The sequence below is a fragment of the Coenobita brevimanus genome, chromosome 94 (assembly GCF_032717465.1).
Source record: "Coenobita brevimanus isolate Jiangsu-jjx chromosome 94, ASM3271746v2, whole genome shotgun sequence".
Classification (NCBI taxonomy): domain Eukaryota; kingdom Metazoa; phylum Arthropoda; class Malacostraca; order Decapoda; family Coenobitidae; genus Coenobita; species Coenobita brevimanus.
In genome coordinates this window covers 28,816,138-28,844,012 of record NC_137047.1, presented here as the reverse complement: position 1 = coordinate 28,844,012, position 27,875 = coordinate 28,816,138, and the positions used below count along the sequence as shown (strand labels likewise).

Genomic DNA, 27,875 nt, shown 5'->3' with positions numbered 1-27,875 from the left:
GCTTCTAGGAGGCAGTTGCTGACTGAAGTTTTTCTTTTATCAAAAATGCCCTTGGACAATTCCATGGTGTTCAGTTTATTATTATTATTAGTAGTAGTATTAGTATTAGTATTTATTATTGTTGTTGTTGTTATTACCGTATTATAATTATTATTATTTATTGTTGATGTTATCATCATCATCATCATCATCATCATCATCATCATCATCATCATCATCATCCCGACCGCTTATCCCATCTAAGAATGGGATGTGGTATGATCCGCAGAGGCAGGGGAAAATAATGATAGATAGGGAACGATCAGAAACCTGGCCAAATAAGGCGGCCATATTTTCAATTACCTGTTGTTCCAGCCTATGTCACCTCACAGGTATAAGCGTCCACATTTCCCCGCTTCACATTAAGTATTACCTGGTCAGTACGACCAGTATGAAGTCACCGGGTACATACAGGGTTCCCAAACTCGTCATACACTCCTTCGTACAAAAGTCTTCCAACCAGCTTGATCCCGTGTTTTGTCCATTCCTGCTTTGTTATCCTTGTCTTTAACCCACAAAATAGATACAGCGTCGAAGGAGTCAGTGGGTCTGTTTGTGTTTGCCTTCCTTTGTCCTCCCTCGACTCATCAGCCTTTATACCTCGCTTTTTCATTCACACCCTTTCTCCATATCTGTCTTCCTCTTAGCCCACCACGCCTCCTCCCACCTTCAGACTCGCTCAGATATACCCTTTTCATCACACTGTGTACACATGAGGTTAGGCTACCGTAGTGCAGAGTGTTCAAGGGTAAGAAGCCAATCTCTGTCCCCGGTATTAGTGGACAAGTGGTAACGTGTGAGAACTGCTGTTAGTGTGTGCTGTTGAGAGTCAGGTATATAAGGTACTATAAACATGATTAGGGGGGGAGGGATTGAGGAAGGGAGAGGATTATGTGGAGTGGGGAGCGGAGGGTAGGGGAGAGAGTAAGGGCAGGGAAGAGAGAGTAAGAGAAGTAAAGGGAGGGGAGGGTGAGTGTGAGAAGGGGAGGGAAAGGAAGAGTGAGGGGAAGGGAGAAGAGGGGAACAACAGCTGCTAAGGGTGATTGAGAGGGAGTGACACCCGCCTGGACATTGATGGTGCTCTCTCTCTCTCTCTCTCTCTCTCTCTCTCTCTCTCTCTCTCTCTCTCTCTCATCCATATATTCTGTTCTCTACCTTTTATTTTCTCCTACTTTCCTCCTTTCCACTTACCTTCGGCGTTTCTCTTCCCCTCCTCTAATCCCTCCCCTCTCTCCTTCCTCCCCTCTTTTCACCCCTCCTCCCTCAGCGTCCTCCCTCTCCCTCTCCCCCACTTCCCCCAATCTTTGTTTCCATCCCTCTCCAGCTTCCCATCATCCCCTCCCCATCCCTTCCCCATCCCACCCACCCCTCCCCCACTCTTCCGTCTCCACCTCTCTTCCTTCCCCTCCGCTTCCGATATCTTCACCCCTCGTTAGTTTGCCTTCTTCCCTTCTCCCCACACCCCCTCCCCAACCTACTCCCCTCCCCAACCTACTCCCCTCCCCTCCTCCTCTTCATCGACTCTCCTATCTTTCCCCTTTTAATTTTCCTTTTTCCTAGTTCATCTTTTCCCCCCACTCCCCTCCTCCCCCCCTCCTCCCCCACCCCTTCCCTAATCCTCTTTCCCTCCTCCCCCTCCCTACTCCCTTTCCCATACCTCCTCCCCCCACCCCTTCCCTTCCCTCTCCCCCTCCCACCCCTCCCCACTCCTTTCCACTTTTCTCCCTCCCCCCTCCCCTCCCTTCTCCTCCCCTCCCTTCTCCTCCCCTCCTCTCCCCTCCCCTCCCCTCCCCTCCCCTCCCCTCCCCTCCCCCCCGCTCGTTCGCCCCTCCCCAGTTCATCGGCCTGTAATTAAGTCTCAAGTTACAAAAAAACACAAAGAAATTCTCTTCCTGGTGACAAGAAGAGCACCGAAAACAGGCAGGGAGGCGGGGAGGAAAGGAGGGGAGGAGGGAGAGAAGCAAGGGAGGGAGGGAGGAAAGAGGAAGGGAGATAAGAGGGGAGACAAAAGAAAAAGAAGCAGAAAGAGGGACGGAAGGGAGACAGGAACGACAGGAGAGACAGGCGAGGAGGGAGAAGAGGATGTATGGGAAAGAGGGAGAGATATAGGAAAGGAAGGAAAATGGAAATAAGGAAAGGAGGAGATAAAGAAGAAAGACTGAACACGAGAAGGAAAGGAGGGGAGAGAGAAAGAGAGAGAGAGAGAGAGAACAGGGAAACTATGGAATGGAGGGTATTAAGGAGAGAAAGAAAGACAGGAAATAAGGAAAGAATGGGTGAAGGAAGGGAGGAAAGAAGAGACAAGAAGGAAGGAAGAAAATGAGGAGGAAAGTAAGGAAAGAAAATAGGTAAGATGGAGGAAGTGAAGAAAAGGACAGTAAAGGAAGACAAGAAGTAAAGGAAAAAGGGAAGAAAGTAAGGAATGAGGGAGGGAAGGGAGGAAGGAAGGAGACAAGGAAGAAAAGAAGAAAGGAGAAAAAAGGGAAGGAAAGAGGAGGAAAAGTAAGGAAAGAAGGACAGTAAAGGAAGATAAGAAGTAAAGGAAAAAGGGAAGAAAGTAAGGAATGGATGAGGGAAGGGAGGAAGGAAGGAGACAAGGAAGAAAAGAAGAAAGGAGAAAAAAGGGAAGGAAAGAGGAGGAAAAGTAAGGAAAGAAGGAAGGAAAAGAGGAGAGAAGAAAAGGAGGTAACGGAGAAAGGCCTGCGACTGAAGGAACCAAGGGAAGGAGGGAATTTAGAGGAAGGGAAGGAAGAAGGGAGAAAGGGGAGAAATGAAGGGAAGAAGGATGGAGGTAAAGGAAATAAAGAAATGAAAGATGGAGGCAAGACAGGAAGGAACATAATAAATAGGAAAGGACTGAACAATAGTCTGAAAAGGAAATAAGGAAAAGGGAAAAGAAAGTTTAGAGGGAAGGGAAGAAGGGGGAGTCCAGGGGGAAGGAAAGGGGAAAGGAAATAAGGAATGAAGGAAATAAATAAGAAAATGGGAGGGAAGGAAGAGAAATGAGGGAAGAGATGAAAGAAGGAAGAAAAGGAATAGGAATTAGGGAAGAACAGAGAAGAGGTAAGGAAAGGAAGTTAAAAAGGAGAAAAGACGTAAGGAAGGAGGGAATGGGAGGGAGAGAAGAATGAGAGAGGGAAGTAAAGAGAAATGAAAAGAGGAATAAGGAAGGAGGGAGGGAAAGGAAGGAACCAGCAGTAAAAGATGAGATGCTGAAGGAAACATGGAAGGAAGGAAGGAAGGATGAAAGTATAGAAAGAGGGAGAAAAGGGAAATGGGGACAAGAATGAGGAGAAAGGGAAAGAAAGAGGAAAAATTTAAGAAAGCTAGAAGGAAAAGAAGAAGCGAGGAAGAGGGAAACGGGCAGTTTTGGAGGGGCAAGTGTAAGAATAATAAAGGAATGGGAAAGAGAAGAGAAAGAGTGAAGAAAATGAGAGGGAGAGAGAGAGAGAGAGGGAGGGGAAATTATGGAACACAGTAGATATAGAAACCGAAAGGAAAAGGAAGAGAAGGAAAACAGGAGAGAAACAGAAGGAAAAGGAAGATACACAGGAAAAGTAATGTGAAGGAAAGTGGACGAAAGGGACGAGAATGATAGTAAGAAAAATGAGAGACAAAAGTAAGCAAGATCAAAGAAGGAGAGCAAACAGAAATGAAGGAGGAAAGGGAAAAACGAAAAGCAAGGATGGAAGGAAGATGCAAGTCACGAAGGAAGTGATAAATGAAGGCAGGCATGAAATAATGAAGTATGAGGGAAAGGAGGAAGGGTAGTGAGAGGCGAAATGGCAAAGAATTGAGGAAATGAGGAAGGAAGGAAGTCACGAAGAATAAAATAAACATGAGAAAAGGAAGGAAGAAATGATGAAGGAAGGAGGTGACGAAAGAAAGTAGAAATATAAAAGAAGAAAGTGCGGAAGAAAATAGTGAAAGAAAGAAGTTAGGGAAGAAAAAGAACGGTCAGAGTTGAAGAAAAGGAAAGGAGAGGAACTTCAAAGGAAATAAATCTGAAGGAATGAGGGAGTAGTAGCAGCAGGTAAAGAAATGGGTGAGAAGGACTTGAAGGAAGTACGGATGGAAGGAAAGCTGAAGGAAGGAAGGAGAGCTGAAGAAATAATAAAGGGAGATGCGGTAGAAGAAGGTAATGACGCTTTTAACAGGTGACGTTTTTATGTATTAATATTGCTAAGGCAGACGATTTTATTCGGCAAGAGACAGTGAGGACGGTTTTACAAGAAGTCTCCATTAACGACAAGAATACAAAGACCTTAGGTGGAAAAAAAGGTCTTGATGATGATGATGATGATGACTCTTGGTACCTCGAACGAATATACATAGCCTTGGTTGGACCTGAGTTAATTGAAGAGGTTGCGAAGTGAAGGGAGGGAGGAAGGAAAACAGAGGAAAAAAGACAGAAAGGGGACAAGGAGAGAAGGGAATGTTGGTAAGAAAAACGGGAAAGAAGAAAAGAATGAGAGAAGAAAGGAAGGAACGAAAGCAAGAAAATGAGGGAAGTAACGAAGGAAGGAGGTGGTGAAGGAAGTAGCGAATGAAGGAAGGGCCGTGCAGGTTACCACACAAACACACCACCATTACTTAACCAGCCACCTCATAATTACCAGAAGACAATGTACCTTTCTTCACACACACACACACACACACACACGCACACACACACACACACACACACACACACACACACACACACACACACACACACACACACGCACACACACACACACACACAGTAGCACCCATGTATGTACGATTAATAGCCAAGTTATGTGCACATTTAATAAGCACGTTTAGTATACATGATGTGAGACTGAGGAGTGCAAGGCTGAGACTGGGGTGGAATTATAAAAGTGGAAGAATGCATGAAGGAGGACGGTGTGGAGTGGCTGAAGGAGGTGGTGAATGATAGATTAACCCGTTGAAATCATGTATGTCATTTTTATTTTATATCTCCTGCATTTCGACATTTTTGAAGCCTATTAATTAGATCCTTTATCCGAAGCACGTATATCCCGTCTTTATTTTTATTGCCTCCAGACGATTTTATTCAACTTAGGGGGAACTTTTCAAACTGGAGAGGTCATGTATTGCCATCATTTACCCCTTCACCATTAGACGCGTCCCTTAAGCTGAACTGAATTGTTTGGAGGTAGCGAGAATGGAACAAAAAATGTCATCAGACTGAAGGGGTTGAAAAAGAACCGCCCGTCACGTTGTACAGTTCAAGAGGAGGAACAGCAGGTGCTTCTTGTCAGGCAGGTCTTTGATGGCAACGTGTGGAATTTAGATTTATGTCCCCTACTTCTCTGACCATTTTGTCAGAGCTACAGGTGTGCCATTATTCTTCCAAATTTATATTAACGATGAACACCCACGCGGTTAATTGTATAGGGAAGCATTGCCCCCCCCCCCACTTTGCCCTTCACACAGTTTACGTGTATACCGGCTAAGTGTGACGGCTGCGTAAATGAACATACAGTCTGAAGATGTATCGTGTTTGGCAAGGTAAGATTAATAAAAATGTGCCAACGCTAACCCAGAATAATAAGAACACACTTGATTGTGGCTGTGCCGTTAAGAAAAAATTAGGTACCTTAAATTGTCTTGTTGTGAGTCAACTTACCTCCCTCCCTCCCTCTCCCCCTCCATGTCTCCCTCCCATATTTCCCTTTCCCTCACTCTCCCTTCCTGTGGCCTTCCTCATACCTGCCGTTTCCTCACGTGCGGGCCATGCGGTGTTCCGGTGTGGTGCGGTGCGGTGGCGGTGTGTCTTGTTGTGTTGTGGTGTGGGTTGCGACAGGTTCCGGACACGTCGCGGTTGTGGGATGGCGGACCCAGCTGTTTCGTAATGTAGGTTTAAGCCAGTCAGTCAGAGAATGTTTATTTGGTTCCTGTTACTGCCACACGATTTTATGCAACCTGTCTGACTGAATGGATGCGAAATAACTCCATTCATCAAGGGTAGTAATTTATTGTAAGGAGTGTAATCATGAACTACATTAGTCCTTGTGCATAGTACTTGAAAATTTTACTTTCATGCAAGTTTCGGAGTGTAAAAGAACTATATTTTCAGAGCTGTTATTGACGAACCAACAATGGAGTTATGGAAGCTGGTTGAGAGGAAAAATGTCCAGTAATTAGACATAAATCCAGTGTTAGAAGTCGAAGCTAAATCGTTGCCTCAAAAACAGATTTGATGGATTGGTGATAACTCCAAGTGAAAATTATTTGCGAGACCAGTGGTGATGCAACGACTGGATAGAATGAGTGAGTTGTTTATTCTCAATGCTGTTTTTGTTTTTTTTAATTCTTGGTAGTGATTTTCGCAGTTGCTGTGTAATCTCATAATGACAGAGCTAACTAATTACCGTACCTAACATATCACTTTCTCGATACGGCATTGGAAGCCAGCATAGCGCCACGCTGACCTTCACACTTGAATGTGTGTGTGTGTGTGTGTGTGTGTGTGTGTGTGTGTGTGTGTGTGTGTGTGTGTGTGTGTGTGTGAGAGAGAGAGAGAGAGAGAGAGAGAGAGAGACCGAGACCTTCGATGACATTAGCTCCCTCACTCTTCGAAGGTTCCCCTAAGATGGAGGATTTCCTCAGTAGGTAGCATGAATAAAAACGATGTTATCTTACTGAAGGGGTTAATTTAAAGTTATGACCTCACGTGCACGCCAAGCTCTCATGTGGTGACCTCGCTTGACCTCGACCGGTGACCTCGGAGGCGGAAAAGAAAGAAGGTAAGGAAAAAAATAAAACTTGAAACAAAAGGAAATTGAGGGAAAAAGAAAACGGGATGTGGAGAAAGGAATGACTGAAAAAAAAAAACATGAAGTACAGTAGTAGTAGTAGTAGTAGTAGTAGTGGTAGTTGTAGCCCCAGGTTCATTTGAAACGTGAACCCAGTGGACTGCAGGATGAAGTAGCCCTCGTTTTTCAGCCCAATAACCTTCTTCTGGGGGATAGGGAGGGGACTGAGAGATGTTTGTATAATCAGGCAGCTCCATCGCTCGGTCATATCAGTGCCACCGCTTGAAGGCGTCCCTCACCAGCACCAAGTACACAAGTTCTAGTGACATGCAGGATCATTGGGGCTTCGTTAAACTGAAGCACCAAATGGGGCTTCGCTAGAGTGAAACAACTGGCGAGTGAAAATCATTAAGAAACTACGGTGAAGCACCAGATGGGGTTTGCTTGAGTGGAATATCTTGCGTGTGAAAATCCTTAGGCAGCTTAAGTGAAATACCTGATGGAGCTTCGCTAGAGTGAAACACCCTGCGTACGAGAAACCAAATGCGTGACTGACTGACTGACTGGGCCGCTCCTAGAGAAGGTTCCGCATCTAAATGACAGAGTGGCTTGAGAAGTGGGAAGAGAAAAAAAAGGAGGAAAAGAAGAGGGAAGCTTGTAAAAGAGCATGATTGAGAGAGAGAGAGAGAGAGAGAGAGAGAGGGGGGGGGGACGGACGGACGGACAGACAGAGACAGACAGACAGACAGACGGATGAACAGACAGGTAGGTAGGCAGACAGACAGGCAGAGAGAGAGAGAGAGAGAGAAAGAGCAATGGAGGAAGAGAAAAAGCGGAAAAGAACGAGAAAATGGAGGAGGATGAAGAAGAGGAACAGCAGAGAAAAGCAAGAACAAGAACAAAATGAGAAGAAGAAGAAAGATAAAAAAAGAAGTTATATCCAGAGAAATCAAGAAGAGGAAGAGGAGGAGGAGGAGGAAGAGTGATAGCCATTGCGCAGATGAAAGGAAAACCAAAATTGGATGATGAATGCTTTGTAATCTGTGAGGGAAACGGAGGAATAAGGAGTAAGAGGATAATAGTAGTAATTGGGAAGGGGAAAGATCAGAGAGAGAGGGGAAGGGAGATGGCGACGGGACGGTGGAAAGGGATGGGGGAAAGGACGCCATCGAGAAGAACTTAGAGAAACTATATAAGAAAATTAGGAAGAAAAAATAAGGGTGTTGTTTGACTGTGTGCCTGTTTCACGCGACATTAACGACAGGGTTGGACGGCAGGGGGTTGGGTGGTGTATGTGGCCGGTTTTACGAGCAGGCATCTCATGTATATTGAGCAGCAAGATGTAATATTTGTTGATCACTTTCTGCCTTTGACTGAGATACGCATTAAAGAGGGAGAAGTTCGATGGGGGACGACAGGAGAGTGGCATTATTGGGAAGGGTAAACGTACAGTACACGATGTTGGTCCAGTATATTGATAGTTTTTCCAAGAGAGAAAAAAAGAAAGGAGAAGGTAAGCACTAGTAGTTTCCATACATCTTTTGTGTTGCAACTCCGTATACGCAAGAAAACTAGCCGATGAGACAGAAACACTGTAATTTAAAGAACAGATATACCGTATGTATAATTATATGTATTTTGTATACTTTTTATGAAGTGAAATTGTTGACCATAGAGGTAAATAAATAGATAAATGAAAGGAAAGCGGAAAATGTAAGGAAATAATTTGTGGATGAAACAGGAATAACAAAAATATGACAAACTCAGAGAAATGATAAATGAATTCGATTTACGGTGTAGAACATTAAATAGGCCTACATTAACCTAAGGAAGGAAGAAAATGAGGGAAAATCGGCCGATGACCTAAGAATAGCAAAATAAGAAAAAGGCCATACCACGTTGAGTACACCGCTTCCCGTCCGATCAGCGAAGTTAAGCAACGTTGGGTCTGGTTAGTACTTGGATGGGTGACCGCCTGGGAACACCAGATGCTGTTGGCATCCCTACGTGTCAAGTGGGGTTGGTGGAGGATTAGTGCCCCTCCCTGTAAAACAATTAACTCTAAGCCATTGGCCACCCCGTCTGGGATACATGGCGTCTGGCAATGAATGAAAAAAAAAATGAAGACTGATAAAAATGTTTGAGGTAAAAGGAGGAAAGGGCCAGTGATTATAAGCGTGGAAATACATATCACAGTGATGAATGCCCGTGATGGCGGAAAAGATGCTGAAATATGAGGAAAGACCAAAAGAAAACGTAATCATGAATGGAGGGGGAAAATAATACAATTTTTAAAAGTTTCAAAAATGCTGAAGAAAAAAATTATAAGATACATATTAAAAAGAATAAAGAAGATGGACTAAATACATGGAAGATTCGGAATTATGAGTGAAAAAAAATGAGAAATAACGGCGTCAGACAAAGGACTGTATTATCCTTGGCTCAGGGGATCTCTTTACACCTCCTCCTCAGCGATTTAGTTTGCCTGTTTGATACTGACGGAAACTAAGTACGGTAGATTCGGAAAATAAATAAGTAAAAGGGAATATTGAGATACACTACGCAAAATAAATCACTGAAGAGAAAAGGCTGCCAAATCTCTTGTGACAGCGAGAATACTAACCAAAAACGGAATCGAAAAGTGACAAGGAACTTAAAGAGGACCGACCGACCGACCCCCGGCGTGCCATTCGTCTCCATCCACTCCCACTCCCACTTCATTGTTTACGTCGCTTCGATGCGGGATTCCTTGCCCATGTTCCCGCAACCCTATTGTCACCTCCTCTGCGCCCCCTCCCACGTTACATACTTCGTTAGCCGCCCCTTTTGCGTCTCTCTCTCTCTCTCTCTCTCTCTCTCTCTCTCTCTCTCTCTCTCTGCCCTTTTTTGTCTTGTTTTTCAGTTTTTTTTTTCTTTGCTTAATTATCGTTTATACATTTCTTTATTCTTCTCTATTCTTTCATTTATTTTCTGTATATTCTCTTCTTTATGGGTCTGCTTTTTCATCATAACTGTTACAGATAAATGGGTGATTCTACACTGAGTGACAAGCTAAATGGTATTCTTTAACTTGGGAGACCATTTACTTCGCTATGTGGTAACCATATAAACAAAAAATGGACGCCTGGTGGTGAGTTGGGTTAAGGCGCTCCATCTGGATTTGATTTAGGTTCTAGATTTAAGGGGTAATTTTTTTATATATATATACACTGCCACTCAGAGTTCCCGACTGGTCACTGTTACCTGAGCTGTCGGAACCGATTACCCTAGTCCCGGGTCCCTAGGTTCGTGAATGGGCAGTAGATAGACTGTGATTTTTTATTTAGTTTCTCAATAGATAGATTTTTTTATTGTTTTTAATATCTCCTTCGTAATTCGGTATATATTTATGACGACGAATTTTCCTCATATCTCTGGGTTCTTTTTCATTGTTTTGTCAGTTGTTTTAGTGTTTTTATGGTTTCGTCTGTCTTGTCTTCTGTGTCTTATTTCCTCGTAAACTGGCTTATTGTTTTCTGCTCTTTCCTGATTGTGGGAAATTTATTGCAATATAGTCTTTTCTTTTCACTATTATTTTACTTTCCAGTCTGCCAGTCTTCTTTATAGATTTTTTTATTTTATTTATTCATTTTCCCTATTTCCTTGTGTTTGTTTTCATTCATATTTTGCTTTCGTCTTTAATAAGCTCTTGCTCGTTGGTTACCTCAGTATACTCTCTCTCTCTCTCTCTCTCTCTCTCTCTCTCTCTCTCTCTCTCTCTCTCTCTCTCTCTCTCTCTCTCTCTCTCTCTCTCTCTCTCTCTCTCTCTCTCTCTCTCTCATTTTTCCCCAAGAATTCCATATTTTCCTCATCCTTATTTCTCTTCCTATTTTACAGCCTCACTTCCATCTTCCCTTATCTTCGTCTCTTCTGTTTTTCTTACCATCCTTCCTTTCTCCCTGCCATTTCATTCCCCTCCTTTTCTCCCTTTCTTCTTCCCTTAATCCTTACATCTGTTCCCCTCTCCCTTACCTCCCTTTCCTCCCTCTTCTTTTTTCTCAACTCTTCCCCCTTTCTCCTGTTCTGGTCAACCTCGTAGCTTTAATCACCTAGAGTTTTTCCCTTCTTTCATTTTCCACGATCATTACCATTTTCTCTGCTGCTTAGTATTATTCCTCATTTCTTTCCGGTTCTATTCTCGCCCAGTTTTTATTCGTTTGCTTATTTCTCGCATTTATTTTAACGCATGCGATTATTGCTGCATCTAATGATTTTTTTTTTTTTTTTTCATTTTTTGAGGTGGGGCGGCTTTATAGCATCTAATGACGTTTATACAGGATGTCCAGCTTCCGTGTTTTTATATATATTCCACAAGGAGAAGTTAACCATATGTGTAAGTTTTGTGGGAAGTCTGTCAGAATACGTGTGTGTGTGTGTGTGTGTGTGTGTGTGTGTGTGTGTGTGTGTGTGTGTGTGTGTGTGTGTCACCTTAATTTGAGTGTTGTTCTTTCTTTTCATTTTTTCCAGTCAAAATTGGAGCACTGTTAATTTTTTGGCTGTTGGAATTATTAGTTGATTCATTTATTTATTTGTTTATTTTTTTCACTAGTAGAATTTCTGAAGTGGATTATTTAGTGTTTGCGGAGTTTTTTTTTTTTTCTTTTTACTCTAAATAACCTTTTTCCCTTTTAAAATCTTGTTTGGATTTATTTCTAGGTCTGCCTTTCTGTTTGCTTTTGTTTACTTTATGAATTGTGGCCTATTGTTTGTCTTTTTTTCCTCGTTTTGGTTGATCATTTTTCTTATGTGCCAATCATCATTTTTTCCAAGGTAATTTTCTGGTGATTCTCAGGGCTCAGATGACTCGCATGACTCGCACTTGGGTGAAAATGAACGTCTTGTGTTAGTTGGAAGAGAACGCTAGAGCTATTCCGACCGTGAGAGGGTTAGCGATAGCGGTATTAACACTCTCAGCCTCCTAGCACCCACCCCCAGCTGGAACACACTGCCTTATCGGAGTTAATTTACTGTATATTTCTTTGCTATTGTTTTTTCTTTGGTGTAATTTTTTTTCATTTCCAGCTGGTTTGTTTTTCTTGTAATTCGCCACCTTTTTTTTTTTTTTTTTTTTTTTTTTAATTACTAAGTGCCCATTTCGTAAGTACATTGTCTTTTGTTTTTGTTCCTGTTATCGCTTCTTTTTTTTTTTTTTTACATAATGTTTCGCTTTGTTGTGTATAGTGATTAGTGTGTCCTTGTGTTTATTTTCTGTTCATGCCTCGATTTTGTCTTTCCCGATGTTTCCCTCGTCTGTGAGCGGCTGAGGGAAGAAGCTGGAAGAGAGGAGGGGGATTGGGAAAGGCGTTAGGAGGCCAGAGGGGTGCGGGAAGGAATGGGAGAGATGGAAGGGATTGAGAGAAGGATGTGGGAGAGAGGAAAGGGGGTTGGTGTCACGTATTAATATTGTGGTCACGTATGAGAGTGTTGGCTGACTGGTGTTTCTCTCTCTCTCTCTCTCTCTCTCTCTCTCTCTCTCTCTCTCTCTCTCTCTCTCTCTCTCTCTCTTTCTGTGTGTGTGTGTGTGTGTGTGTGTGTGTGTGTGTGTGTGTGTGTGTGTGTGTGTGTGTGCGCGCGCGCGTGCGTGTCACTCCCCAGATAAATTAAATTAATCCCTCTCCCTCTCCAGTTGTCGATTAAACATAAATTCGGTACAGACACACACACACACACCAAAAAAAAAGAAGAAAAAAAGAAAGAAAGAAGGAAAGTTAAAAAAAAAAATCACAAAAAATAAAGAATGAACTTGGCGTTGTTATCCGAACCTGGCGACGTAAATTGAACCTTAGTTAATTTCTGAAACAATGGCATTAATGGGGAGGGAGAGCGGAAGAGGGGGAAGGTAGGGAGTGGGAAGAGGGAGGGGAGAGGGTGGGAAGATGGAGGGAGAAGAGAGGGTGGGAAATGCAGAGGGAATGGTGGATGTGATTTGGTGTCATAGGAAGGGGGTGGGAGGGAATGGGGGGTCAAATGGGAGGCGGATGGAGGGGGGGAGGGGGAGGGATATGTATAGAGTGATATGAAGGAAAAAGAGAGGGGGGTGGAAGAGAAGTCGAAAGAGGGGTGGTGCCGTGAAATTGGAGGAGGGGTCGGGGAGAGAAGGGAGAGGTGTAGAGTGATATGAGGGAAGGAAGGGAATGGAGGAGAGGGGGAAGTGTAGGATGTTTTGAAGGCTGAAGGAGGAGGAAGAAGGAGGGGAATTTGTGATTTGAAGAGAGGGAAGGGGGAGAAGAGAGGTGGCATAGGATGATTTGGAGGAGAGTGGGGACAGGTAGGTTAAAGGGGACGTGCAGTGTGATTTAAAGGAAGGAAAGAAGGGAGGAAGGAGGAGGGAGGTGTAAGATTGTTTCAAGAAAAAGGGAGGAGGGGAAAGTGTGTGTGTTTGGGGGAGGGAAAGGAAGTGGAAGGTGATCTGGTGTAATAACGAGGCTGAGAATGTTGGTAGTAGAGAGGGTTGTTAGAGTAGGGAAAGGGGAAGTAATTACGTCTGGGTGAGAGTTGGGTGTAATTAGCCAGAGCACACAGACCTTGCAGCGTCAAAAATGTAATCCAACGTTAATTTTTGCAATCTGGTGACGCATTTGTATTTCGTTGTTGCTGTCGTGGGATGATACTGTCCAGCTCAGGAAAGACTGCTTAGGTGGAGAGGTTAGGATGTCGTTCACTGGCCCCTTTGTGTCATTCCACCTGGACGATTCACATGTAGACGATCTTTTTTTTAGCCGATTTCGTCATCTCACTTAGACGATTCTCACATAGACGATTCTCAGAAGGATGGTTGCGTTAAAAACGCAGTATGTAACATATATTATTGTGTGTGTGTGTGTGTGTGTGTGTGTGTGTGTGTGTGTGTAATGAAAACATCAGTTATAAGAATGAACTGTTTAGACAGGAGTTTTGTGTGAACTTGGTATATAGAAGAAAATGGATTGATATCTACAGTTTCTTTCACAGCTGATTTAAGCACGCTTGTACACTAACGCCTCAGCTGTCATACTGCGATACTGCGAACTCCATGTGCCTTACTGTACGAGACATTATGGATCATGTAAGTTAATAAATATTAAGTGGTATGTTCACGCCTAAGTCAGTCTTTGGATGTTCACCTCCAGTGCTGCTTGTCACCAGTTAACTTGTCTTTTTTGTATTTGTGTCACTTATAAGGTTAGTGCTATGACCTTGAGTAGCCTAACAATCACTTCCATTACGACCTGAGCTGGAGACTCAGTATGTGAGATGCCGTGGAGAAAGGCTAGAGCTAACTAACGTATCATTTCAGTTACCAGACAAAGTCACCTGCTTGTCTTATTTAGATGACAGAGGCGAATGTCTAGGAGGCTGATGTTTTAGGCACTTAAGCAGTCGGCATTCTACTATCTTTCAATTTTGAAGACATTCAGTAGAGACAAAGTCTACTTAATAATATTGAAAATAATCATTTCTTTTATAGCAGCTGATCATAGTAAAATGGTCAGTGTTTAAGTGATGCCAATAACAACATGGTAGCAAAGAATCGTCCAAGTCTAGAATATTGTTTGTGGGAATCGTCTCTGTGGAAATTAGTGGTCTGTCTGGGAACTCTCTTACTGGGACTAAACCAATCCCTCCATTGCAAGAGGCCTCCCCCGAAATGAATAATGTTGTCTATACGAGCAAGAAAATAATAGACTAAATATCCCATAGAAGTGTAGACTTACTATTTGACTGAGAAAACTTACATCGTAGTTTCTTGCATCATATACGTCGTTGGTAAGAAGTATTATCTAGCATCCAAGTTAACCCTGTCCTTTACCCTGCAACCCTTTCATATATCAGTGACGCTTCAGTTCTTCGCTACTGCCAGACGATTTTTTCCAGAAGACCTCATAGCAAAGGGGTTGATTTTGCCTAACTTAGTATTCTTTTTACCCACAGGTGAGTCAGTGGGAGAGAAGCGGAGGTCGATTTCACTTTGAGGTGAGTATTGCTGTGTGTGCTGGAATGTGCCAAGGTGTGATATACTGTCTGCTGCCACCACACGATTTTATTTTGATTAAGGATGAGACATGCGTTAGTGAATGGGATAACCACTTCACGCCGATGATGTATTGTCATTTTTTCAGCCTCCAGACGATGTTAGAGACTTTTAACAAAGAGGTTAGATATTGTTTTTACTGTCTTTTAAAGGCCTCCCTAATTTTAAAAGGATTGTCGGGAAGTAGGAACACTAAACCAGCAGGACACGTGACCTGATTCAGTAGGCTATTGGAGACCTTTTCTACCCTTCCCACTTAGTACTAAAGATATTCCTAAGGCAGAATAAAGTCGTTTGATGGTAGCAGGGGTAAATTAAGAAAGGCGTCATCGGACTGAGTGGGTTAATGATGACGAGAACTGTTGATAAATTAGATGGTGATTTTGATGATGGAGATTGCAGTTATTGTGTTAATGAAGATGGATAGTGAGATGATGAGGTAGTGATGATAATGATAATGATGAGGTCATAACAATGGTGATGATAATGGTGGTGGTGATGGTGGTGGTATATTATGATTTTGGCTGTGATGGTGCGAATGGCCATGATGACGTTAATGATGATAAGGAGGAAGTAAGTATGGTTGTGATGAAGACAGTGAGTGATGATGTGGGATGCCTAGGGATATGCTGTTATTGCTTCTGATGATGTAAAATAGCATACTGATGGTAATGAATGTGAATATGATGCTGCCTCCTATAATGAAAATAATTATACGAAAATGATGACGCAAAGGAACGAGATGATGATGATGATGATCGATATGAATATAATAATGATAATGCAGTTGGGAGATAATGAGAGGCAGTTAGTAAAGAAGAGTAACAACCCCTTAGCTACGAGGTCAATAAAACCCTGAAATAAGAATGAATTCAGAATGTCATTGCAATCAGAAGTCTCTTAAAATGAATCAAAACACCTTGTAATAAATAGGACCACAGTGAATAGGGCGTCATCTCAGTGAAAAGGTTTGTTTTACATTGTATCCGTTTAAATCTGCAACTTGCATTTAATAAGATGGACTCTCTCTCTCTCTCTCTCTCTCTCTCTCTCTCTCTCTCTCTCTCTCTCTCTCTCTCTCTCTCACACACACACACACACACACACACACACACACACACACACACACACACACACACACACACACACACACACACACACACACACAGCCCGAAACCCATATGGTACAACTCTATAAATACTGCTAAGCATCTACACAAGAGCACCGTGAGAAAAGGCAAAGGGCACCTACTTCTGCTAAGGAAACAAGGCGGCGATATTAACAAAGGAGAATGAACCGTAAATTAAAGACCAGTACGGTAGTTTATGGCCTATGTTAGCGGATTCTGAATTATTAACACCACCACCACCACCAAAACTCTGTTAAGATTAAAACAGTGTAATCATCATCATCATCATCAACAGCACCATTGATAACTAAGGGTAACAGTTTACCCATCATAATCATTAAGTAATCCTCAACATCATCATCATCATCATCATCATCATCAACAGCATAGTAAACACAAACACTACGGTAAACATAAACAACAACAAAGCTGGTGCCGGAAGAACAACGACAAACATCCGGCCGTAATTGAAAGGCTGACGGAAGCAAGCCTAGGGGGAGGAGAGAGGGAGAGAGAGAGAGAGAAGGTTACGAAGGCATATAAGAAGCCCAGAGATTGTACCCGCAAAATTATGTTGTGATTAGCAGGTTACAATGAAGGAAATAAATCAGATAGAAAGTTTATTGATAACATGGAGGTTTTTGCCAACGATTTTCAAGACTCTTGGATTATACTGCATGATAGCGCTTCACTTGTAGACAGCAAAATCTGGCTACAAATTCAGAATCCTATTAGAACAGTTTTATTTTTATTATTGCTTACATTTACCGTTAAGATTAGCGATAGATGGATCTCCAGTTTCCTTTATTTAGTGTCCATCTTGCTATTTCGTCTAAGAAGTTTTGCTGTTGCTCTTTTCATGTAACTGTCATTAAACCTTTGACTGACAGACCTAAGGCATCATTCTCTCTCTCTCTCTCTCTCTCTCTCTCTCTCTCTCTCTCTCTCTCTCTCTCTCTCTCTCTCTCTCTCTCTCTCTCTCTCTCTCTCTCTCTCTCTTTTGGTGGCGGTTTTAGATACGGTAGCTCACGTGTTCGATCGATTAACAGGAAGCCAACATGGGCTGGAAATCATATAAAGGCGCTCTGATGTCGACACTTAAGTTGATTGTACCCTTTACTTGGCTTCAGACACAAGTGTATTAAAGATAAGAGCCAGTTATATTACGAATTTCATTTCTGATAATAGGTACTTTAGTGCAAGAAGTATAGCACAGTTCAGTTTATAGTGAGGAGGCCCAGTAAACGATGAGGGAAAGAAAAGAATGAGCCAAGAAGAAGGAAGAGGGAAGGTGAAGGTGGTAGGAGGAAGGCAAAAAGGAGGAAAATATAAAGGATACACGAAGCAATTTGACCTAACGATAATAAAATGGAATTGCTATTGAGATTATAGACACGTTCACCTTATCCGGGACCTGGACGGGGGAGATGGTGGTTGATGGGGGTGAGGGTGGAGGACAGGGGTGAGGGTGAGTTACAGGGGAGGGTGAGACTGCATTGGATAGGTGAGGGTGGTATGCGTGTGGAAGAGTGAGGCGAATGAGAGGAAGTAAGGGTGACTCGGGTGAGTGTATGTGGAAGTGGGTAAGAGAGGGTGACGTTGGATGAGGTGGAGAGTCATGCCTGTGTAATTATGGGTGACCGTGGGTGATATAAAATGAGAATGGGTTCCGGTGAGTGAGGGGAAAATGTGTGTGCATGTGGGTAATAATATGAATGAGGGGAGGTGTCGGTGCAGTTAATTAATGAACAAATGTGGTTAATTCGTGAACAAATGTGGGTGTTGGTGTGTGAACGTGAATGGGCTTTTCTTTTAATGTAAACAAGAGAGAATCAAAGACTGACATTGTGCAGTTCCCCCTTTCCATGACAGTTCAAGGAAGAATAACAAAATCTAGATCCTTAAATTTTGAGAAGCCTGAGAAATCATTGTGTGTGAAAGATAGGGAGTCAGATGTAAGTAGGTGAGGTGGTAGGTTCTGTATATGGTGATGGATGAGGAGTGGTCTGAGTGAGTGTCGATGGGTGGATGGAGGTAGGTTCAGAGTGTTGCGAAGAAGTGGATGTGTGTGTGTGTGTGTGTGTGTGTGTGTGTGTGTGTACATGGGTGCACGTGCTTAGATGGATAAGTAAGGGTGAGTCAGAAGTACGTCGGTGAGATGCAAAACAGCGTTCATTATAGCTCTATGTGGATGTTGATTGCTTTAGGTGAATAAGTTTTTTTTTTTTTTTTGGGGGGGGGGTTCGAAATCATTTTATTATATTGGCTCTTCCATCCGGCACGGTGTGGATTCAGTGCTATTGAACTCACTTTATCTTTCCATGATAAGTCGAATCCGGGAAAATGTTTGGATCTTGGAAAATTTCAGATCATGGACGATGATTGGATCCGGGAAGGGGTTTGCTGTCCAGGAAGAGGCCCTGATCCGGAAATGGCTTCGTATCCGGTTGAAAGAACTCCCACATCTGTCTTTATAGGTTTAACTCTAATTGTTAATGCGATAAAGCCAGCAAAGGTAAGTAATTCGCTATCCCGCGTGCCTCACTCCGGATCCGGTAATTGTAAGTGGCTTATCCGGGCGCCGCGGTCCGGATCCGGTTGTAGTGTGGTGCTTCCGGTAACCCAGTTTACGTCCGTACGCACGTCACAACACCGGAGAGCGACTGAGGGGAGGAGAAAGTACTGGGGAGGGAGAGGGGAGGGGGGAAAGAAGGGAAGGGGAAAGAGATGGTAATGAAAAGAAGGTTGGGAAGGGGTGCAGGAGAGTGATGGGAATGAGAGTAGTGATGTAGGGCAGGGGAATCGTGGAAACAGAGAAGTGGGGAAAGATAGGAAAATGGCGAAGGGGGAGGATGATAGAGGAATGATAGGGAAGGAAAGATTGGGAGAGGTGGGGAGGAAGGCTGGAGGGTTGGGAGAAGGAAAGCTGGGAAATCTCGGGAAGAAGAGGGCTGGGGAGGAAGTAGGAGAATAGTAAGAAGAGAGGGATGGAGAGAAGAGAAAGATATAAGGAGATGGGAGTAAGGATTGGAGTGTAGGAGGAAGGTAAGGGAAGTGATGAGGGGGAAGGAGTGGAGAAGAGGCTACGGGAATGGCGGTGAGGGAGAGACACGGAGAAGGGCAGGGGAGAGAGCAGCGAGGGGAGGAAGTTACGAGATGGGATGGGGTGTATGGAAGGCAGATAAGGGGAGAGGAGAAAAGTATGTAAGGTAGTAAAGGAAAAAGGAGAGGAAAGAAGTAAGGCAGGATAGGGGATGAGGGGAGGGATGTAGAAAAAAGAAGAGGAAATGCAAGGAAGGGGGAGAGAGGAAATGACTGAGATGAGGGAAGAACCGAGGAAAGAAAACAGGATAAAGGAGAGGCTTGAGAGTATGAGGGGAAGAAATCTGAAGTACTGGGGAGGAGGAAGAGGGGAAGAAATCTGAAGTACTGGGGAGGAGGAAAAGGGAAAGAAATCTGAAGTACTGGGGAGGAGGAAAAGGGAAAGAAATCTAAAGTACTGGGGAGGAGGAAGAGGGAAAGAAATCTGAAGTACTGGGGAGGAGGAAGAGGGAAAGAGATGAGGTACTGTACTGTAATAGGAGGAAGAGGGGAAGAGATGAGGCACTAGGGAGGAGGAAGAGGAATCACAGCTGAGAGAAAAAAATGAGTTAGATACATAAGTTAGAGAAATTAGAAGTAGTGTGTATGCGACAAGGAGAGGGTCAGGTTATGTGAGGGAAGAGGCGGAGAGAAATAAAGACCTTCAGATCGATGACACCTTTACCTTCTTACTGCCAACCAGACGATTTTATTCAGCTGAGGGAAGATCTGTAGTAATGAAAGGGGTTAGAGGCAGTGTGATAAACTTCTCCGCACCGTGTCGCATTGTTTATATTTTTCCAGCCGCCCCCCAAACTTTTTTTCAAATTAGGAAAGACTTATTGTAGTGAAGGGGTTAAGCAGTGTCGTGGCAGGGGGAAGGGTGTGGTACGAAAGGGGAGGGAGAGGGAAAGAACAAACTCCAGTAATCTTCTCAGTACCATATCACCTATTTTTATATCGTTCTATCTAACACTAGGCTGTTTTATGCAACTTAGGGAAGACCGCGTAATGAGGGGGTTTAACAGTGCTGTGGTTGGGGGAGAGAGAGAGAGAGAGAGAGAGAGAGAGAGAGAGAGAGAGAGAGAGAGAAGGAAGGAAGGAAGGAAGGAAAGTAGGTGCTATATTGGAAATGGATCAAGTTGAAGAATGTTGGGTTAGGTCAGGTGATCAAAAGAAAAAAAAAATCATGGGGTTCAAGTTAACTGCTGTAGTGTCCATGTGAAGAGGGGTTTTAGGAGGGGAGAGTCGGGAGGGGGGAGGGGGAAGTGAAATGGGGGAGGGGGAGTGGATATGTGATGTATTGGAAAGGGGTCAAGTTGAAGTATTTTGTGTTAGGTCGGGGTAGTAGGTGTGGGAATTAGGATGAAATAATTGTAAGTACAGTAGAGTGGCACGTAATGGGATTCTGCAGAGAGAGAGAGAGAGAGATTTGTTGAAGAGTTAGAAACGATACACTGAATATAATCGACGCAAATAATTCTAGTATGAGTGAGAGTTGTGGTAGTGCTGGGTGGTGATGGTAGGTCTGGTAGTCGTAATAGTGCTCATTATCTGGTAGTTGTGGTAGTTGTAGCCGTGATGGTATTGGTGAGCTGCGGTAGTTATGGTTGTAGTTTTAGCGTTGGTATTAGTGTATGTAGTAGTGGATAGTGATAGTGGTGATGATTGTGATGGTCTGGGTATTGTTGTTGTAGTTGTGGTAGTGTTGTGGTAGTGCTGATGGTCATGGTGTGGTAGTCTTGATAGTCCTGATGATGGTGGTAGTAATTATGGTAGTTTCAATGGTTATCGTAGTTTTGGCAGAGCAGAAGAATAGTGCTTGTGTTGCTGGTTGTGGTAGTGTTGCTGGTTGTGGTAGTGTTGCTGGTTGTGGTAGTGTTGCTGGTTGTGGTAGTGTTGCTGGTTGTGGTAGTGTTGATGGTTGTGGTAGTGTTGATGGTTGTGTTACTTATGGTATTTGTGGTGGTGTAGATGGTTGTGGTAATTGTGATGGTTTGTGGTAAATGTGATGGTTGTGGTAGTTGTGATTAATCTTGGTAGTGCTGATGACGGTTGTGTGGTAGTACTGAAAAGCGGTGGTAGTGTATATAACTAATTGTGGTAGTGCTGAATAGTGGAAGTTGTGGTAGTGCTAATCAGTGGTAGTGTGGTATGCAGAACAGCTGGTCTCCCAAAATCATCCTTAAGGTTAGCGAACTTTTTTTTTTTTCTTTACATTTTTTTTTCTCATCCTGCCATTTGCGCTAAGTTTGTGGTTTGCAGTCCCGTATGTCGCTAGCGTCTCGGCCCGACAGACTCCAGGGCCGAATTTTTGTGTCCTTGTAACGGCCGTATACTTAACGACAATTTAAGGGTTTCAGAAATGTGGGGAACGATGTGGGACGAAAATATTAACTACTCGAAAAAAAATATAAATAGCGTCACTCGAGGGTTTTTCGTAAGTTAGCGTTGATTTCCGCGTCTTTCGTTGATTTCGTGATCCACACACGTTTCGGACTGTTTTAGGCTTGGTTTTAGGGGCAATTAATAGCGACCTTATGCTTAACTACGTAAGAACAGATGTCATTTGTTTTAATCTTGCTGATACCAGACGATTTTATTCGGTTTACGTGAGATTTTTTTTTTTGCACTGTAGGGGATAGTTAGGGCCTTCTGCAACCCCTTCACTGTGAGGCCTTCCCTAAACAGAATCAAACCATCTCTAAGGTAGCTAGAATATACTGTGAAAAAGATACGTCATGGTAGTGAAAGGGCTAACATTAAAATCACCAAAGGAAAGGCAGGCCCATAGTTTCTGAAGATAGTTTCCGAAGCACGCGACGAAGATAGAACCTATGTAGCCGGCCTGTGATATCGCTAACTCTCCTCTATAATGTGGAATGCAGGCTGAACGGAACCAGTAACCATAAACGATCCACAAATATCCAGCAGAACCAGGTGCTTGTCTTCTATGGATTAAAGTCTGGCCACACGACCTTTCGATACGTATGACTCTTATTTGAACTGCTGCGGGAAGGCAAGAACATTATTCCCGTCAGTAATTTCCAGAGTACATAACGAAGATGCAGTAAAATGTGTTGGCCTCTCCGCATCGTTGCTCTTGTTATAATTACAATCGTTTCAGAAATGGCTCTCAGAATCTAGGGGCTCGTCTTCACCTCTGTATTCTCAATTTTTGGAATGTGTCGTTGGTTTCTGTGGTGTCATGTGGCCTTGTGTGTCATGTGGGGAGTTCTGGTGTCAGCTGGTGTCATTAGGATTATCACGACCCGGAAAAAGGACCAGGTGTCTTTATTTCCCTGGACGCGCGCACACACACACACACACACACACACACACACACACACACACACACACACACACACACACACACACACACACACACACACACACACACACACACACACACACACACACACACACACACACACACACACACACACACAATACAGTACATATCAAAAATCGTAGAATGCTGAATAGGAAAGCGCACATTCCAAAGTAACCACACAGTCCAACTCCAGGCTTGACAGGAAGTGCATTATAAGATTATGCAGAAAGGACGGGTCGGCGGCAACATTACGACTGACAACTCGCAATCCCAGACGACAGCTTGAAAAAGAGGAATGATGCGAGCTGCCCTCCATGCCTTTCACCCATTCAGTCCGATGATGTCCTTTTGATCTGGTTATTGCTGTTACCAGACAATTGTACGTATCATACAGGAGCCTCATTTAACCTCTCCAGTTCGAAAAGTCTGTCTCAAGGTGAATGAAATCGTCAAGTCGTTGGAAGAATAAAACGAAAAATACGTTGTCGAGTTGCGGGAATTATTGATAACCAGTAAAGTGTGCTTTGTGAGTGCCTGACGAGGGAGCCAGCACAATTTCCCTCTGATATAGGCAGACAGGATTGTCAGGTTTGTTATTTCTCGAATTCGTGTCAAGAACTTTCATTATGTCGTTTCGGTGGTGCATCGACTTACTACTATACAAACTCACACGTGTTGTTTTCAACTCTACTCCCGCATTATAGAAGCATAGCGTCGTTCGAACCACGCGGATTATTCACAGTGGCCCAGTAGTTTCAACAGACTACGGCAAATTGTCGACTGTTAATCGCAGGATGAAAGAAAGAAACAGGGCGTTTCCTCTGGATGATTTCTCCCTCGATGATTTTCGGCTATTGATTAAATTTAAATTCGCTCGTTGAGTAGTGTGGAGCACATACCATGAAGCGAAGAAAACCAGAGTCCTTAATATAGCTCAGGGTTTGTTTGAGCAACATAGGTTTCAACAGTACACGAGTGCTGGTGTAAAGCGAGGCGCCGTAGCATTCATTACGTGCTCTGTGCCAAATTCTGCAATCTCCTCTGCAAGCCGCCCATGTCGAGGAAACTGAAACGATAAAATTGATGTGATGATTAAAGCCAGAAATGGTGTGTTTTTCCTTGGTGATTTCGCCTTCAAAACATAGAAACGTGAATGTAATATTGCAGACGGAATCTCCGATATTGAACTGCTGGAGTTGATGCAAAAAAAAAAAAAGTGTTACGATGGAAAATCTTTAAAATCTGATTTCATAATTGAGGCGTTCACTGATCAGAGCCGAACACTCCCTTGGAAAACTCGAAATTTCAAGTGGTTCCTACCCCTTAATGGGTGAGTTTTTAGTTGACAATAAAATTTATTGAATGAATGTAGCACATGCTGAGAGAATTTCAGCTCTTACTTCACGTGGGAATAAAGTTGTTAGTTTCTGCCCAGGGTGACGGTCGGGCCGGGCCGGGCCGCTCATTTCCAAACTAATATGAGGGTAAACATTGCTTACTCGTTTCACTCTCTCGCTCATAATTATGAGAGATTCACTAAAGCACTCGACAAGTTCCATAGCTTAATGTACAGCTGGCCGCACTCCCGCGAGGGCCACAGCGTTGTCAACGCTGGCCAAGATATTGACTCTGAAACACTAGTAGAGAGATGCGTTCGAAGCATCCACAGCCAGTAAGAGAGAGAGTCGTACAGAGTTTGGGGGAGAGGAAGGGGGTTTGAGGAGAGTGGGGGGATACCTATGCACGAGAGGTGAGGGATGACGTCTGAAACAGATGAGTGGAAGGCTGGAAGGTATATATAATAAAAATCTACAATACCTGGTAACAAATCATATATATTTTAATATCTTTATTGTCAAGTTATTACCGCTGTGAAAAGTGGCACAGTTAATGCTTGGAAACCATAAAGCATAATGCTATTGAATATAGCAAATGTGAATCCTTAATACTGCATGCGGTAATTGCTGACACCCCTAGCACACACCTCCGTATCCTCCTTATCAAGCGTTTCCTGACACCCGACAACAAACACCGCATTTAGGGATGCTGTATCACTCTTTTACCTTACTATTTTTTCTACATTCTGATTAATGATACTAAACGCTAAATGCTATAGTCAGATTTTGCTATATAAAAATTTACATAGTACGAGATAGGCAAAGAGGCACGGACACGATGGCAACAGATGGTTGTTTGTAAAAATGAAATTATGGGCGTCTTGACCAATGAGGCTTTAAACAATTTGTGATCTCTCTCTCTCTCTCTCTCTCTCTCTCTCTCTCTCTCTCTCTCTCTCTCTCTCTCTCTCTCTCTCTCTCTCTCTCTCTCTCTCTCTCTCTCTATATATATATATATATATATATATATATATATATATATATTTAATCTGCTATCATGTGAAGGTCAATGGGAGCCCTGATAACTCCACGATGCGATGACGCAACGATGCGATTCTAAACTGCTTGTTAGGTAACGCTAGATATGGGCGATGTTGATATGTGCCAGTGGTGTCAGCAGCTGCCACATTCCGGATGAAGTTACTTACATTTGTTACATGCATGTGATTAATAAACAGCATTCTGATTCATTATTTTCAGGCAGTTTTTGTCTGTATTTTACAGCGTCCATTGCTTGGAAACGACAATAAAATAAAATACGATTAAAGTCTACAATTATGAATCTTGATCGGTTGTCTTTGTTTTGCAGTATAATATTTAAAGTTGATCTTTTTACTTTTCATGATGGCAAAAGTAACACCGAAAAAAAAAATTTTCTTTTAATAATTATTACACTTTCCTGTCGCCTCAACAATCGTCATATCTCGCCTCTCGTGTACAGGCACCCACCTACCCACCTCAAACCCGCTCCCTCCCTCAGTCCTGTGAATGCTTCGATCAGAGCTCACTACTAATGATTCGCGGTTACTATCTCGGCCAGCGTTGCCAACACTAAGGTAGCCCTCGCGGGAATGCGGCCAACTGTACCAAGACAACGGGACGATAGTTACCTCAATACGTGTTGCATCATTCCCATTTAGCCATCAGCAATCCATTCAGTGCAGTGAAGTAGTTTTCATTTCACTCTTGCTTTCTACAAACTATTTTATTATGCTTAGGAGGAACTCTGGGGGATTATAATAATAACCTCTTCATAGCGAGAGACCATTTCTAAACTAAATAAATTTGGCAGCAACAACAAAGAAGTGTAACAGAAACAGCATACCCGGACCCATAGTAATAAGTGGGAAAATTTTATTCTCTTTTACAAGTAGAGGGTTTGAAGTTGAATTTGGTTCTCTTTTGTATTTTTTTTTTCTTGGAGGGAACAGTTTGCAGGATCCAGGCCTTTGGTTCCTTCTTCCTTGCATTAAAAAAAAAAAAAAAGTTAATGTATTCAGTTGGAGTTACTTAGAAACTCGTGAGTGTTCCACAACCAGTGAAAATATGAAGCATTTACGGTTTTTGGCATCTGGCATAGCTAAATAAAGGTTTAGAAAGTTAGGAAGAAAATAAGTCTTAAGAGGAAAAAATATTAATGAAGATGTTAACCACTTCTGTCCAATGACCTTTTTTAATCGTGCTGTCTCCCGTCGAGTTAAATTACATCAAGATACACTTTCTGAATTGCATACTTTCATTAACATACTTTCATTAACACTTTTACTAAGACCTATCATTCCTAACTTAAATAAATCGTCAGGAGGTAACAGGATTAGAATTTATAAGTGTCATCGGACTGAAGGTGTTAAGCCTGTGTGTGTGTGTGTGTGTGTGTGTGTGTGTGTGTGTGTGTGTGTGTGTGTGTGTGTGTGTGTGTGTGTGTGAATCAGTCAAGAGGGCACACACTTGCACGGCTCTGCTTCTCCACCCCACACCATCCCGCTCCACTGTTCTTGACTGGTAAAAATAGAATGTTAAGGTGAAACAGGAAAATTACTTTCTGTATATTACCCTGTCATGTGTCTATCTCCTTCTCTGTGATGTATTTTTCATTTCACTTTAGCAAACACCTGACGACTTTGTTTAGTTTGGGGGGGGGACCTTTAATAGTAAGGGAGTTAAATAGCAATTGTTTCTAATCATTTCACTATTAGAAGTTTCCCAAGAGAGGTGGCAAGAATAACACTGAATATGTAATCCGAGTGAAGGCGTTGAGGTCGGGATTGTAGTCTGCACGTTCCTCACTGGTGTTCCTTTCTCCCTTGTGGCTGTGTTGTGTTGTCTTTATTTCTTGTGAGAGAGAGAGAGAGAGAGAGAGAGAGAGTTGTTGTGGTGTGGTGGTATATCTGCTACACTTCCGGTCACTTAACAGGGGTTAAAGGCCACACTCTTCCTTACACCTCACCCTCTTCACTCCTCCACCCCCCCCCCTTCTTCCCTCTTCCGTGTTCTTTCCTCTCGTACCTCTTCCTCCTTCCGTCTCTCGTCTATCTCTCCTGTCCATTCTTCCCCGTTCATTCCCTTCTGTCCTTCCTTACCTTTCTCACTCCGCTTTTCCTGCCTTCCCCGTCTTTCCCTCGTCTCCAGTCCTTTCTTCCCCATTCTCTCCCTTTTCTTCAATCCTCCCTCCCCTTCCCCTCTTTTCCCTTCCTATATTTCCTTGTCGTTCTTCTCTTTATCTTCTTCTCTTCCCCTTCCCCTCCCCCTTCCGCTTTTCTTCCTTTTATTCTCCACCTTTCGTTTCCTCAGTATTCATATCGTTCTTCCTTCATCTCTTTATCCTCCTCGTCGTCGTCGTCGTCGTCGTCGTCGTCGTCGTCGTCGTCGTCGTCGTCATCGTCTGGACTACATTGTAATTATTTCTTGCTGCTGCTGCTGTTGTTATTATTGTTGTTGATGTTGGTGTAGATGATGGTGGTCGTAATGTTCATAATTGCGCTGGTGATAATGTAAAGTGTTAAAGCTGATGGTGATGGTGAAGCTACTGGTGATGATGGTGATAATTGTGATGGCAGTGATGATAGCAGTGGAGTTATGGTGTTGATGCTTATGATGACCATGATGCAAAGACGAAGATGGTGATGACGGTGATGATGGTGATTTTGTGCTAGTGATGGTCATAGTGGTAGTGCGATGATGGTGATGATAGTGTTAATGGTGTTTGTGGTGTGAGGGTGTTGACGGTGTTGCGTCGAGAACTAGCTAGTATGTTGTATCAGTGCTGTTTGTAGTGATGTGGCTGCTCCTTGCGATGCTGATATTGTTGATCATGTAAAGATTTGTGTGTGTGTGTGTGTGTGTGTGTGTGTGTGTGTGTGTGTGTGTGATGATAGTTAAAAGACTGATACTGATGATGATTTTCCTTTTATGCAAGAAAGAAAGAACCAAAGGCCAGGAGCCCGCTAATTGTTCCCTCCAAGAAAAAAAAAAAAACAAGATAACAGAGAGCCATATTCAAGATGCGTACATTTCGAGAGGCCTGGTGGTGATGATTCCTGCTGTGTCGGTGCTGTGTTGCTCTGGTTCAGCTGTCATGTT

At 43.1% G+C, this 27,875-nt stretch overlaps 1 non-coding gene across 1 annotated transcript; it reads left to right on the top strand.

Annotated features, from left to right (window-relative positions):
* The first annotated feature begins 8,684 nt into the window (after nt 1-8,684).
* On the top strand, nt 8,685-8,803 carry LOC145413069 (5S ribosomal RNA). Its single transcript, XR_013899678.1, has one exon. It is a non-coding gene; the product is annotated as a 5S ribosomal RNA (ribosomal RNA).
* Nucleotides 8,804-27,875: the final 19,072 nt, after the last annotated feature.